Below are 13,405 nucleotides of genomic sequence, written 5' to 3'. Positions count from 1 at the left end.
GTTTATTTCTACTCAGCTTTTCCAGCAGATGAAAGATGCTGCATGGTCTCTGTGATTCAAGATTTGCTAAGCAGCACTGCCTCTGGGTGCCATGGTCTTAATTCTACATAATGTACAACCTTATACACATGTTGTCAACATAGTTTACTACTCCAAGGGAAAAAATACAAGCATACTTGGGCATCAAAATTTAGAAGAACAGATGGCTATAAATCTTCAGCCCTGAACAGGATTTGATCTGTGTGCACAGCTCTTGAAGTTTCTAGGGGAGTTGGGGTGGAGGGGAGAGGACAGAGAGAGGATAGAAAAATAAAGATAAGAGACAAACGCTGAGGTCAGGTATAGCCCTCTTCCTGCTCTCTCTGGATGGGAGGAAAGGAACTTTTCAATCACTGTAGCATATTTATTTATACATTTGGCAGGTTGATGTTTTGTGGCAGCCTTTTTGCCTCGCAACATATTGCTGTGATTGTCTCAGAGTTTGATGTTCTCTGCTTGCTTCAGGTGCTCTTTGTTTTCCAATGGGCCTTGCCTCACCCCACACATGTGATCAATATTCAACTTCAGCAACTCCCTACAGTTATCAGAAACACACACACACACACACACACACACACACACACACACATACCACCCAAAAGATGTTTATGGAATTTTTAAGTCTAGGTTTTAAGTTTATTAAAATATTGGAGGAAATACTTGACCTAGTTGTTTCATCTTCTATGAATTATGTATTAATATTTTCCCTCATCTCTCCCATTGGAGTAAAAAAATGGCCTGAAAAAAATCACTATTTTAAAAAATTCCAAGATCCCATTTCAAGTGGAAATCTCAAATTGCTTCATCAAATATTACTTACTACTCTGGCCTTTCAACTTTAACCAAGGGCTCTACCACTGAGCTGCATCCCTAACCCTCAAACTTCATTCATCAAATACTTATTACGTGCCAGGTGCTGTTACTCAGCACTTTCACATTATTGCCTGATAATCAAGGGTAGCAATTCCTGAGAATATAATGAAGTTATAGTTGCAATGAGTCTATTTCAAATACTGGATTGGAAGATCCTTACTTATGTATACATTTATTTCTGTTTCATTAGCCTTAGGTTATATTTAAGGTATAAAGATTTATATAGAATTTTAGGATTTTATTACCGTCATCTGGAATTTAGCTATGAAAAGAGTACTATGTTGAGGAGAGGCATGAGAAAGAGATTAAATAAATGTTTATTTGGTGTAATCCCAGCACTTGGGAGGCTGAGGCAGGAGAAGTGCCTGGGCTACATAGTGAGTTTAAAGTCAGCCTAAATTATGAAGTGACACCTTGTCTCAAAAAAATTCATTTACATTATTATATTTTTACAAAATCCTAGTACAGAAAAAGAAAGATAAAATTTAGACCTATCCATCACACAAGTGCAATAATTGTCATACTGTATATAGAGTGAACATTTTAGTTGGCTTTAAGTATTTCCTGATACTGTGTGTTTGTTTTCTTAAGTGAAGAACCACAAGATCCTGACAAGTGAGATATGGCCTTTCATTTGTTGCACCAACAATAGAAAATCTAACTGGCACTGGAGGCACATGAGTCCATCAACTAAGAGCCCTGACAAACCCTGAGAAGTCTGAAGCATTGGTAGCTAAAGTAATGTTAAGTAATACATGAGGTTTTTGAGAAAAATAAGATCTCAAAACATATCTTGGATATATAAACTGCCTGGAAAATATTTGGTCCAGTAAGTGCAAATAGGGAAGCTGTGAGCCTTTTCAGGGCCCAGGAGGAGACATTGTTGCCTGGAGCTGTGGCTCTGCTGACAGCTGGCTCTCGTGCAGGGCAAGGACCTCACAACACTGCATCACCAGGAAGCACTCAACTGTGAATAAAACCAGGAAGACAAGACTCACATTGTCGTTTCAAAAGGGTTGAAAACTCATTTTCATTATATGGATGATACTCCAATATGACCATTCTTACATCCTCACATATTCTGCACTCGCGGTGTTTTTCCTCAGACCTCTCCTACCTCATTTAGAAGACAGGCAACTTAAGGCACAAAGCTCCTCAACCTGTTCTTTCCAGAGCGGGAAATCCGAGACGCACTTGTCCTTTATTAAACTAAATGTCACAATTGTGAATCATCATGAAGGAAGCTTATTGTATTCTGAAGCTGCTCCAGTGGCTGCAAATCTCCAAGCTTCTGGTATAAACGAGAATTTGCACATTAGAGTTACAGTAGTGTCTTCTTCATGTAGGTATCTTATGTTTCAAATTGCACCAAAAAGCAGTTATTCTGAGACATGGAGGCAAACCCTCCCTATAAATATGTTGCTGCCCAGAACAACAGGTACTTTTGTTTGTTCACCACCCCAACAAATCTATGCATACTCCTCCATTTTTGTACCATTTAAGGAATCATATTTTTGGCCTAAAAATCTCACAACCCAAGGTCAGTGTTGCCTTCAAAGATAATGATGGTTTCCATTTACTGAGCAGCTATTGTTTCATTTAACAATTATAAGAATTCTGTGCAGCAGGAGAGCCCTTTCCTATTTTAAGGACATGAAAATGAAGAAGTCAATTATCTTGGATAAGACCACAAAGTTAAGTACCAAATACATCGAAGATTTAGGCTCTGGTGTAAATTCAAAGCCTGTATGATCTGAATTGCAAAAAGCAAAATAAAATAAAAGACACACACATACACACACACATACACACAGAGCCCATCACCACCAAAAGTTGATATAGAAATGATATTAAATTCTGAGAAAGAATTCCTTGTCCCTTGCTTCTCCAAGCTCAACATTTTCAGTTACTCCAATCCTTCTTTTTATATTGTTAGAGACATTCTCCTCATCCTGGTTACTGTCTTCTAGATCTACTTAAATTTTCAAAAGTCATCTTAACACCAGAACAAAACACAGTGTTTCAACTGCTTCTACAACAGCAAAGACAAGAACACCAATCTCTCTTGGTAGAGACAACATCAGAACATTAGTCTCTAATGTCTAGTATTGTCTGTACTTGGTCCCCACCCCACAGTAGCACTTACACATCCATCACTGCAGCTGGCTATGGTGCTCATGCTTAGAATCTTGGTCACACTCTTCTCTCTTGGCACCTGCATTCAGCAAGATTCTGTGGTCCTCCTTATCAGAGTGGTCTCTGAGATGGGTCTTTCTGCAGCCCCTACTCTTATGTAATTGCTCCAGGACCCACTGAAGGTTCTAGTTTACACTGCCTCAGTCTGCTCCAGGCTACACTGTTGCTGATCACCTCTCAGGGCACATTCTCACACCAAAGGGACAGCTCTCAAAACTGAAATCTAAAATGAGCAGAAGACAAAGTTTGCAATGTCCTCATTTTTTCTAGTTGGCTTTTCTTAATTCACTCCACTCGAAAATTTCTTACTTTAAGTTGATTTTATTTCTATTACAATACTGCGTAGGTTCTTGTAATCTTAAGTATATTTGTTTATCCCAATCCAAACATGGAGGTAAAAGCATTAAATTTTTATCACAAGTATAGCAGAAGCCAGCCATGTACATGCCCACAATCCCAGCTACCCAGGAGGTGGAGGCAGGAGGATTGAAAGTTCAAGCTAGCCTGAGCAAATTAGTGAAATTCTAGGTCTGTCTCTAAATAAAACATTTATAAAAGGGTCAGGGTGTGGTTCAGTTGTAGTTGTTTGCCTTCCATACTGAACACCTGAAAGTTCATGCCTCTCATTCATAAAGATACAACTTGAACCTCATCTCTTTCTATAGAACCTCCTCATTACTCTCTGTGCCTGGCAATTTCTCCTGCCTCTAACTTCTGTGCAAGACACTGCAAGATCCTTGAAGTATCTTTGTCTAGAAAACGAACAGCTCTGCTATAGTAGATTGCATTATATGCTCCCTTTGTTTGGGTTAGTGCTGACATTATTGGAAGACTGGGATCCTTTAATCATCAGTGCCCAGTGGCTCAGTAAGGTCACCTTGAAGGTTGTTCCAACAACAAACTACCTCAGCCCAGCTGTTCAAAGCAGGTGTCTTACCACAAACAGGTAATGTTTTAAGATCATGGACAGAGTCGTGTAAAAGCTAATTATAAACAACTGAGTGGAAACTGAAAGGGATGAATAATTGTGGAGACCAGGCTTTGCAATTTCATTATAATGACCATTTGGGAACTGGACCAACATTCTGGAATCCTGGGATATCAGTAAAAAGAAAATAAGATTTGCTTCATTGTGTATGGAGTAAGTTTTTGCAGGATTATGAAGAATAATATTACATGATGACTTGGATTGAATATAAGGACATACAGAGTGATTTTAAAGGCTGTGACCATCAAGAACTTCCAGAGGAACTGCCAGTGAAGCCTGCAGAGTCTACAATTCGGACATCAAGGTGCGCAGCAGAGAGTGCCCAGGCTTGGATGTGTCCCTTGCTCTTATCCATATTCTTATAATGGCTCTGAGACCTGAAGCAGACCACTGTCTGTGGCTGTTTTTTAATAAGAAGGCACTCAGTTTCACAATATCTAATACCATTTCCAACTCTAAAACTCTGTTTCCAAGCTATTCTTCAGACAAAATAGCTTTGTTTTCATTTTAACATATTTTTAATTTTAGACAACCTCATGTCAATAAATAATTCTATAAAAAGATAAGGTACTTTAAATCAATCAACCTCTCTCAAGTGTGTACACGTACATATCTATTATATACATAAAGTTTATTATCCATGACTCCTGGGTTTTGAAAGATGATTTTTACTTTACACTTGTTAGTTTCCTTCCCTATTGTAGTTTTCTACTTTATCAATTTGTAGGACTAGAACATATGAAGTTAAATTAAGCTCATTAATGTAGTTTAATTCAAATTAAATTGTTCCTCCACTTTTTTTGTAGATAGCTTTTCTCTGGCGGTACTGGAGGCTGAACCTAGGATCTCATGCATGCTAAACAAGCACTCTGCCACTGAGTTTCGCCCCCAGCCCTGTAGATGGCTTTGGATAAAAAGTTGGAAAGTCCTTTGAAGTGATGGAGCACTCTCCCTTTGTTCTAGCTTCTTTGTGTGGATAGTGGCAAGGCTTTATAAAAGGAATATTTAATGAACTTCATATGCACGAGTGACTCTGAGTTCTTATTTTCAGTTTCCAGTGCCTTTTAACATATGCTGTAAATAGCCGAGATCCAAGAATCCTCATCTAAGTTATGAGCCAAAACAAATGATCAGGTTACACCTGTTTGGCTTATACTCCCTTGGAAACCACTAGACTCCATTTTCCTGGGCTTTAAAGAACTAGTTCTCTCTCAGGGAAATAATGAAATCGATTCATACTTATTAAAATCAAATCAATAACCAACTAGATCTCTTCTAAATCTTCACATCTGTCGCAAGAGGTAAGTTAAGCTTATTTTCTTATAAGATTTGTCTCTTTAATGGGAAAGTTGCATTTGTTATAATTGGATAGTCATTACTTCTTTCTAAAATGTTTCAGTAAAAAAGTAATCTTTATCACAAATTTTAATGTATTGTCTTTCAGCTTTGTGCCATAAAGAATGCCCTTTTTGGATAAGCTTTAAGGAAGTAAAGTTGTCCGTTTGGAATGTGACACTGACTTCAGGTCTGTCTGAATCTTTGGCCAAGGAAGAACTTTTAGCCTAAGTGGAGTGTATGGCTGACATGATGTGCAGGACAAGCAGAGGAGGGGGAGGTAGAGGAGCAGCCCAGGACTTTTCAGTGACCTAGGCTGTGAGGACTGAGAACAACCTGAGTTAGCACTTTTCCTTATAGGAGATCTTCTAGAAACAGCAATACACATGTTCGCACAGGGAATTGAAATACCTTGCAAATGATGAATATACACAATCCTTGTCTTGTGCATGTCTTTTATTGTGTTCAGTGTTTCTCTTGGACTCCTAGTAATGATAATTTATTTTTTAGCACAGTTTTACTTACATGAATGAAACCTAAAACTAGATGTAAATTCCTTAGAGTTATGGCTTTTGTGTATCTACATTTACAAAAGAAAAGCCAAACATCACAAAGCCAATAAAGTAGAATTAAATTCTAGGGAACAAAAGATATTGCTTCGCTGAAATTAAATTACTAGTCATTAAGGAGATCAGCTACAGGCTGCAGAAGCTTTGGTTCTTTGAGACTGAGCCTGCTTATTCCAAGAGCTAGGTGATACCTTTTCACCCGCCACTGAACTCTATTCAAACTACAAGCAGATTTCATTCCTGCTGCGCACTCATCTGTCGTTTCTTCCTGTGACTTTCCATGAAAACACTCCATGTTTCTCATAGGCCTAGATAATTACGAGTTGTGGTACTTAGTCCCAATATGTTTTGAAGCACAATATAAGCATTTTTTGCTGTGTGCAAAGGGCCAGGTAGGAAATATTATAAGCCTTGAGTGCCATACTGTCTCTGTAACAACTACTCTGCAGCTGTAGTATGAAAGCAGTGATAAACACTAATAAAGGAACTGAGAGAATTATGTCTCAAGAAACATTATTTACAAAATAAGAGGTGGACTGGTTTGGCCTGAGGGCTGTGGAGTTTGCTGAATCTTCATAAAAGAAAGGACACCATTGCTAAAATCTTGCAGCAGTTCATGGTTATGAGCTAGTCATCTGGTATTTTTTGTTTTTTTGTGTGTTTTTTTACAATGATACATTTATAAACCTTCCAAAAATCTTTGTGGATATGATAAAAGACCTTCGGGGAACACAGATCCTGAGTTTGAAGACACAGCTTTAGAGATTTTGCTAGTAAAACGTTGCCAGAAGTTAAAGATGCCTTCTATCCAAACAGGGAAGTAAAGGGCTTGCAGGGTCTGCAGATATAGCGGGACTCAGGCAGAGAGAAGCCCGTGAGAAGAGTTATTTTCAGGGTTAAATAACTTGTGTGCAAGGTAGGCCAGAGCTATTGATCAATCAATGAAGCCAGCACTGTAAAGGGAGCTAGAGAGTAGCCATGAAGGGCCTGGGCTTTTTTGTGGGGTTTTAGATTTGAATGAGTCTCTACCTTTCTGAACGCTGGTTTCTTCATCACTAAATGTGGCTGGTAGCACACCTCTGCTTACTGAGAGAATGGAAGTGGGGGTTGTGCTGATACTGTGAAGTGCTTCACAAATAACCAAGGGCTATACAAACACAGCATTGTTGTTATTTAGACTAAATGTTTCAAAACAGCACTTTCTTATAATTACAAATCAGCTTCCCGACTCCGGGTAGTGCAAGGGCTTTTTGGACAGTGTTTGTGCCTGTGCAGAGTACAGAGAGGGCCCTTGGAAGGGCGATTTGCCTGCCTTCCCTCCTAGAGACCAGCCTGCTTTCCACTGCCAGAACCACACAGGGAGTGAAGACTCCTGGGCTGGGAGAGAAGCTGCGCGCGTGGCCAAGCCTCATTCTGGGTGGACTGTCTAATTCGGGTCTCAGCAGTGTCCCCATGGTCAGGGTATGGCGTTCAGTTCCAAGTGTTCAGAAACTCAGGAGCATAGTTTACTCAGAGTTGAGTCTGCTTTTAGGAACTCACTCACATTTACCAAAACCAGGCAGGTCTGACTTTGGAAATGCAGCTCCAGTAACTGGAACTCTGCTACCAATCTCAGAACTTCCTGCGTAGCATAAAGAATCTTGGCAAGGAAATTATTACTCAGAAGGGTTCTTGGGAAAGTGGAGTAATGAGAATCAATAACTGTTATGGATGCCTAATCCGAGCTGTAGAAAAGGCAGATGAATGAACTGTCCCTGTCCTTACAGTATGGCTACGGCAACCCATTCTCTACATCTAAAGGTCTGCATAAATTCTCACCAGCCCTGACAATTAATCAGAATGTTTGCAGTAGGAGCTGACTCACAAATTCCAGGATCCTTGTTTGCAGAGGTGTGATTGAATATTTGGTATCTGTACATTATAATCTTTCCCTTGTGCACTGAACTACATAGGCATGGGGAAAATCTATCCAGTTTCTATTTGCCTATACTTCTTGCAAATTTCTATTCTTTTAACCTTTGCTATCCAGTTACCATGTTGTAGGAAACATGGTGTTATGGCTTGTCTCTAGATGTCCTCCTGAAGCCGAATCCTTCATAGGTGGAGTTTTTTGGAGGTGGCTAGATCTGAGGTGTGTGATGCTAGCATTAAGGGTATAATGCTAGGATTAGGATGATGCTGGCATTAAGGGTGCCCCACCATGGGTGTGAGTGCTACCCACTCTAAGGATGGTTAGCCTGGATAGAATATAAGGGACAGAAAGAGGACTGCTGCTGCCTCTTGACTGCTCCATGATGCCCCTCTGCCACACCACTGTGCCTTGGAGGCAACTGATTATGGACTGAAATCTCTACAAACTGTGAACCAAAATGAACCTTCCTCCGTTAACTCTGGGTGTCAGATATTTTGAGAAAAGTAACTAAGACACATGGTCCTTTTCCTTTTTACCTGTTTCTTCCTTACTAAACACTTTACCTTTTGGTTGCTAGACTGGAAAGAGCATTTGCCATGTTTTCTCAGGAATACACGATAAATCTCTTTGGGATGTGTTTCTTCTACAAATAGCTAACTTTTCCTTTTACAGTCTTTACTCATGTAATGATACTATTCATCTTTAAATTTTGAGTTAATTTAGCTTAACTGTGCTCTCACTATAGAATGTTATATTTTACACAATCCCATGACTGTATTTTTGTATTAATCAGTGAAGACTTTGGAATAGTTGCTGGCTTTTGAGGGATTCTTCAATTTTTGTTGGTTTGACACTGGCGTTGATAACAGTGACATGTAAATTGTCGGTATTTATTATGTTGCACATTCTATTCGAAGTGACAGATGAATCTGCTCCTTTATATGTATTTACTGATGCTATACTAATGTGTAAGCAATCTTAAATATTAGATAGCCTACTTACAATTAAATACTATTTGTTGTTCATCTAAGTTCCTTTTAAGAGAGTTTGAGGTGTAGAACTATTTCCTCTAGATTGTTTATTTGGTTTTGGACACCTGAATATGCAGCAAAGAGTGAATAATTGTTTTACTGTACATTTACTCAATTCTTAAGTTTCCATTCTAAGGGTTAGCTAGGTATCTGTGGGGAAGAGCAGGGTTAAAACAATCAGTAATGACTACTCACAGATTCTATCTTGTCATCCATGCAGTACTTTGCACACTTACACCTCCACATGCTCTGCCTACCGTTCCCAGACATTCCATTTGAGATTTTTAATAAAATTAGGAACAATGAATCAATGTTGATGCCAATAATTAAAACTACACATTGCAGTAGGTTTTCCATTTAAATTACTTGAATAATTAACCAAGCAACTCTTAACAAACCATCAGTATTAGTATTAGCTATGACAGCAGAGAAATATAAGAAATACTTTCTAATCTTTTAGCTTCCCCCTTCTTCAAAGGAAGAGTGTGCTTGAGCGACTTACTCTTTGACAATGTGCAAATAAATTAGAAATTGAATATTTTATTTGATGATCAACTATGTTTCAAATTAGTTGTTCAGATTACCAGATACAAGCATGAAAAATCGGTTAAAAAAAATTAAGCATTAACTGTTCCTTTCAATAAACCATTAGACATCAGCAGTACAATTATTCAAGCTATCCTCAACTGTGCTGCTTCTTTAGCTAAATTTAGTCAATAAACATTTCTTAAATAACTACTTCATGCTAAGTAATCTGGATGATACAAAAGAAATAAAAAACATAGCCTCTGACTTAAAGAAATATATAGACCTCTTTAGGAGGCAAAAACAAAAAAAATAAATATTAGACTAGTTAAGATGTTATATTATCAAGGGCTAGAATATGTGCCAAAGTTCAGGGTCTGGAGAATCTGAGAAAAGAAAAATGACAATGTGGAAGGCTGTGGAGAAAGTCGGGCTCGAGGGCAGAGAGGAGGAAGGAGCATCAGGAGGAAGCACATGGACGTGAAAATGACGTATGAACCTGAGCTGGGGGGTAGCAGTGCAGGCTGATGGGGTGGGACGGATGAACAATACGACCCAAATGAGTGTCAGTGAACGCTGGTAGACCTAAAGGTGGAAAAATAGGCAGGATCTTGAATGTCAAAATGAGAATTTGACATTCAGCATAAAAGTATTGTAATGCAGTATAAGAACCATTGTTGAACTCCTACCATTTTGTATGGTGAAGCTCTGCATGATTTCCCACTTTTTTTAAATTATTATTATTTTTTACTTGTTCCTGTTTTTGATTGTTTGCTCAGTTTTCCATTCTTATTTCTAATGAACTGAGCAACTTTGGTGAGGATAACAGCATGTAATGTAGCAACCGCTGTAAATTTCTATTATTTTGTCTTGAGGTCATGTATCATTTTTGTTGTTTTTGTGTTGTTTTGATTTTGTCTTCATTGTCTTTTTGTCAGTTTTTTAGTTTTTAAAATAAAAAAAAGTAAAAGTATTGTCAAAGCCATGGTACTTTCCTGAACAGAGGAATTGCAGGAAGATGACATTAGCAGCCGATACATGATGACTTACGGACATCTTACACTTGCTATTCTTGGGTGGGGGAGGCATGAGAATTTGCATCTCAGATCCAGATAGAAATTAGAGGAAGAGGGAACCTCAGAACGGGAATCTTGAGTTCAGTGTAGAATGGAGAAGTACTGAACTGAGGTAGAAAACAGGAAGTCAGTGCACAGAGGGAGGGTGGCCAAGCTGGGCACACGGTATGAAGTCAAGGTATGTGCCTGAATTGCCAGATAAAATGTAGGTTTCCCTGTTATATTTAAATTTCAGATAACTAATAATTTTTTTGATGTAAGCAGTCTTGAATATTGGATGGCATACTTACAATCAAATACTATTTGTTGTTCATCTTTTTTTTTTTTGGTCTTTTTGAGACAGGGTCTTGCTATGCAGTTCAGGCTGGCCTTGACCTCACTTTGTAGCCCAGGCTGGTCTTGAACTCACAACGATCCTCCTGCCTCAGCCTCCCAAGTGCTAGGATTACAGGTGTGCGCCACCACACCTGGCTTGTTGTTCATCTAAAATTCGAACTTTACACAGCACTTTAAGTATTTATCTGCTTAATCTGGCAACTCCAATCCTTTCTCTTTAAGGACATGCAGTGTATAGAGATATTAATTACTTAAACAAGTAAATGATAACAAGCTATAAGTGGCGTGAAGGAAATATGAAGAATACTAAGGAAGATCTAATTTAGATTGATAGTGCAAGGGGAAGCTCTCTCATTCAAGGAAAGGGGAGGCACTGGGTTTGATTCCCAGCACCACTAAAACTAAGCAGGAAAGGTGAACAGAGTGGCCATGTGCTGTAAAATAAAAACCGATGAAGAGGAGCATGTCTAGAATCCAGTGGGTCTTGGTGATGTGCAAGACAAGGCTGATGAGCAGGCAAGGCCTTTGTATCTTGGTACATATTTGACTTTTTAATTTTTTATTAGTACGTGTTTGTAGTGTGAAGCAATCACTCTCTTCTTGGGGATTTGCTACGCACGTAACACATCTCAATGCTGTTCATCTGCTTCCTCTCCCCTCCCTCTCTTCCTCATTCCCTCTTCTAGTCTCCTTACCACTTGCGAAAGATCTAACTCCCTATTTCCTATTATCTATTTTTATTTTGCTCTTTATATTTGGGCTTCTCATATAAGAGAAACTGTGATATTTAAACTAGCATGTCTGATTTACTTAACAGTATTGTCTCAAGGTGCATCTATTTTCCTATAAATGGCTCAAGTTTATCCTTCTCTAGAAAAGACCAGTACTCCCCTGTGTATAAATACCACACTTTATCTGTTCACCTATTGATGCACATATAAACTGTTTGCAAGATTTAGCTACTGTGAATTGTGCTGCTATAAATATAGGTAGGCGTGTATCACTCCAGTGTGATGACTTGAACTCTTTCGGGAAGATACCTAAGGGGGCACTTGCTGGGTCAAGTGGAATTTCTAATTTCATTTCCTGAGGAATCACCATAGTGATTTCCACATGGGTTGTAATATTTTAAATTCACCAAAATTGCAGAATGACTCATTTTGGCCTGCAATCTCAGCAACATTTGTCACTGTTTCATTTCTTGATGATAGCTATTGTTTCTAATATAAAATGGAGTCTCAGTGTTGCTTTAAATTCCATTTCTCTAATGGTCGGAGATGTTCAACATTTTTTCAACTACTTATTGGCCACATGTATTTCTTCTAAGTGATCGTTTCAGTTGCACATTTTCTGATTGGGGATTTTACTTGGGGGGGGTCTCATTTTTGAGTTATCATATATTCTAGGTGTTAACCCTTTGTCCAAATAATAATTTATGTTTTTCCCTGTTCTATAGCTGGTGAAGGCTACAGCACTGACTTTTGAGGGGTTCTTCAATTTTTATTGCTTTGACATTGTTGCTGATGATACGTAAATTGTTAATATTTATTATGTTCTATGCGCTATACATGTGCTATGCTTTTGTATTCTGTAGCTTGTCTCTTCACACTGTTGGGTTTATTGGGTACCAAGGGTGCATTGTTGGTACCATTTCTTGTGTAATTGTGCTTATTTTGAGAAACTACTTGCCTATGCCTATTTTGTCATGAAATTGTTTTTGTTTTAACATGTAGATATTTGATCCATTTTGATTTTACTTTATTTCATGATTTCTCTGGATATTGTTTGAAGAACAATATTGAACAAGAATCCTGTCCTGCTCTCGCATTTAGAGGAAAAGGTCTCTGCTTTTGCCTACTTAATATGATGTTAACAGTAGGTTTGTCATAAATGGCTTTCATCGGGTTGAGATAAGGTCTTTCTATCCCTATTTTCTTCAGGGCTTTTATCATAAATGGATGTCAAACATTGTCAAATCCTTTTTCTGCATATATTGAGATGATCATGTGATTTTTATGGTTGCTTCTGTTTATGTGATGGATTGTATTTACTGTAATATATGCATATGCATAACTGTTCCTTTTTTGGTGTCTTTTTGAGACAGGGTCTTGCTGTGTAATTCAGGCTGGCCTTGAGCTCACTTTGTAGCCCAGGCTGGCTTTGAACTTGCAGAGGATCCTCCTGCCTCAGCCTTCTGAGTTCTGGGATTACAGGCATGCACCACCACACCTGGCAGCTGTTCCTATATCTCTGGGATGAAGCCTATGTGGTCATGATGTGTGATCTTCTTGATGATTTGTTCAATTTTGTTTGCAAATATCTTATTGAGGATTTTTTGTACCTATGTTCATTAAAGAGATTGGGCTGTAGCTCTTTTTCTGGTTGGGTCCTTTACTTGTGTTGTTTCAGGGTAATACTAGCTTCCAGGGTAAATTTGGGCATACTCCTTCCCTCTTATTTCATTAAAAAGTTTCAGTATTTGCATTAGGTCTTTGCTAAAGTTCTTATAAAATTTAGCAGTGAAT

At 38.4% G+C, this 13,405-nt stretch overlaps 1 protein-coding gene across 3 annotated transcripts in view; it reads left to right on the top strand.

The window, feature by feature from the left end:
- Positions 1 to 5,253: 5,253 nt before the first annotated feature.
- Gjb7 (gap junction protein, beta 7, 25kDa) overlaps positions 5,254 to 13,405 on the top strand; it is a 17,895-nt gene continuing 9,743 nt past the window's right edge. For 2 of the 3 annotated variants that reach the window (XM_005377718.2, XM_005377716.2), the window contains exon 1: positions 5,254 to 5,397. The gene's annotated coding sequence lies outside the window, so the exon portion shown is untranslated. Of the gene's footprint in view, positions 5,398 to 5,540; positions 5,622 to 13,405 lie in introns of all 3 variants that reach the window. The other variant, XM_005377717.2, reaches the window with a different exon arrangement.

Source organism: Chinchilla lanigera, unplaced genomic scaffold (assembly GCF_000276665.1).
Source record: "Chinchilla lanigera isolate Chin_1 unplaced genomic scaffold, ChiLan1.0 scaffold00010, whole genome shotgun sequence".
Taxonomy (NCBI): Eukaryota; Metazoa; Chordata; class Mammalia; order Rodentia; family Chinchillidae; genus Chinchilla; species Chinchilla lanigera.
Note: the sequence above shows the minus strand (reverse complement) of the source record. Positions and strands in the feature narration are given on the sequence as shown.